A 2487-nucleotide genomic window follows, 5' to 3' on the forward strand; every position below is an offset into this window, starting at 1 on the left:
CCCAGTTTCCTGGTAAGTGAAGGCTTTCGTGGGACATGCCCCTTGGGCTAGTATGCAGATATAAGTGAGTATATACCATTTGATTCTTTCTGCTTCTGGGTTAACTCACTCATTATGATCATTTCTAGCTCAATCCATTTATCCACAAATTTCGGGAATTCCTTGTTTTTAATAGCTGAGTAGTATTCCATAGTGTATATGTACCACAGTTTCAAAAATATGGAACGCTTCACGAATTTGCGTGTCATCCTTGCGCAGGGGCCATGCTAATCTTCTCTGTATCGTTCCAATTTTAGTATATGTGCTGCCGAAGCGAGCACCCAACGTTGATTTTTGAACCGCGTCAGTGACCTTGTTGGCTTACTAAGGCAAAATCAGATTTCCTCTCTTAGAAGCTTCTCGCATTTCTTCAGCTAGAAAGAATTCAGCCAAAGCAGACACAACATGGTGCATTTTACACTATAGTTTTCAGCCTTGTTGCCAAATAGAGTGGCCTGTCCATTCTCCTGCGTGCTCCCCTCCTGTGATGGGAAAAGAAAACTTTATTGACTTTGAAAGTCACTTACTATGGTGTGGCATGGTGGTACATTACCAGTAATTCCACCATAAAATGGAGGCAGTCTTTGCCTTTAAAAAGTAATAAATCACTTGAGAAGCCTTGATTGTTTCTACTTCCAAATTTGTCATTCCAGTTTGGGGACATAATTGAAATCTATTGCATTTTGCAAAGTCCACTGAATCACAAATTCATGTTTACGAAGTATCTCACCTTTCTCAGTCTTTAATACCTAAGCAGTCAAGTTCCAAGTTTTTTGTTTGTTTGTTTGTTTGTTTTTTATTCAATAAGGGCATAAAATGTATATAGTCTTTTTTTTTTTTTGGTTTTTAGAGACAGGGTTTCTCTGTGTAGCCTTGGCCATCCTGGACTCACTTTGTAGACCAGGGTGGCCTTGAACTCACAGCGATCCACCTGCCTCTGCCTCCCAAGTGCTGGGATTAAAGGCGTGTGCCACCACGCCCAGCTATATATAGTCAATTTTTAAAAAAGCAGCAGAGACAGTTGTGCAAGTACCATCATCTTACCTTGTGAAGAACACACTCCTTTGTGTTACACTAGTGGTGCCTTAGTTACTTTTCTATTTTACTGTGACCAAACACCTGATGAGAGTCTGGGCTTACTGTGGCTCACAGTTGGAGAAGAGATACTGTCCCTCATGGTGAAAAAGTCATGGCAGCAGGTGCACAAGGCAGCTGGTCACATTGGATCTGCTGTCAAAGAAGTAGACCCACTGGGCAAGACAGCTCTGCTGGTAAAAGGTGCCACGCCTACCATACGAGTTCAATCCCTGGGATCTGACTGGAGAAAGGAGGAAACCAGCTCCCAAGCATGGTCCTCTGAACTCTACATGTACACACATCACATGCACGCACGCACGCACACACGGTACTTTGAGTGAGAATGGCCCCCATAAGCTTATGTTTTGAATGCTTGGCCCCCAGTAAGTGGAACTGTTTGGGAAGGACTAGGTGTGGCCTTATTGAAGTAAGTCTGGTCTTATTGGAGGAGGTGTGTCACTGGGGGTTGATTTTGAGATTTCAGAAGCCCACACCCCCAGGGGATCAGGTTGTAAAGCTCTCAGCTACTGCTCCAGCACCATGCCCGTCTGCTTCCTACCATGATGATCAGGAACTAACCCTCTAAAACTGTAAGAAAGTTCCCAATTAAATGCTTTCTTTTAGAAAAGTTGCCTTGGTTATGGTGTCTCATCATAGAAATATGACATTAACTAAGACAGTACAATAAATAAATAAATAAATGTAATAAAAAATTTCAAAACCCAACAGTGGGCTGTAGTGACTCACTCTTCCAGCAAGCCTCTACTTTCTAAAGGTTCCACAACCTTCCAAAAACAGTGCTATCCTGGAGACCAGGAGTTCGACCACATGAGACCATAGGGAACATTTCACATTCAAGCCATAAGAGGCAAATAGAATCCCAACCCCTTCAACAGTTAAACCAGTAAGAATACTGCAGTATTTGGTACATTTTTTTACACCCCTCCCCCACAAGGAACCGCTACATTCCCAAATGCCTTTGGTTTGGAAGGCCACTGAGGTTTTGTTTTTTATTTGGTTTTGGTTTGGTTTGGTTTGGTTTGGTTTTTCTGAGATAGGATTTCTCTGTGTATCCATTGCTGTCACTGGACTCACTTTGTAGACCAGGCTGTCCTCGAATTCACAGCGATCCACCTGCCCCTGCCTCCCAAGTGCTGGGATTAAAGGCGTGCGCCACCATGCCCTGGCTTGCCACTGAGGGTTTTATTGTAGTTGTTTGCTTTGTTTTATACAAACAATGCGTTTCGTGTGAAGGCACAGAAATGATACACAAGTGAATAATTGGGCAGTAGAGACATCTTGTATTTTTTACTCTTCAGATCTTCAAATGGTTCAATTTGCTTGTATTTGGAGAAAGGTTGTAGTCTAAAA

General features: G+C 42.6%; 1 non-coding gene across 1 annotated transcript; it reads right to left on the reverse strand.

Annotated features, from left to right (window-relative positions):
• Positions 1–213: 213 nt before the first annotated feature.
• LOC127187310 (U6 spliceosomal RNA) lies at positions 214–320 on the reverse strand. The gene has a single exon (XR_007830458.1). It is a non-coding gene; the product is annotated as a U6 spliceosomal RNA (small nuclear RNA).
• Positions 321–2487: the final 2167 nt, after the last annotated feature.

The sequence above is a fragment of the Acomys russatus genome, chromosome 3, assembly GCF_903995435.1.
Source record: "Acomys russatus chromosome 3, mAcoRus1.1, whole genome shotgun sequence".
Lineage (NCBI taxonomy): Eukaryota > Metazoa > Chordata > Mammalia > Rodentia > Muridae > Acomys > Acomys russatus.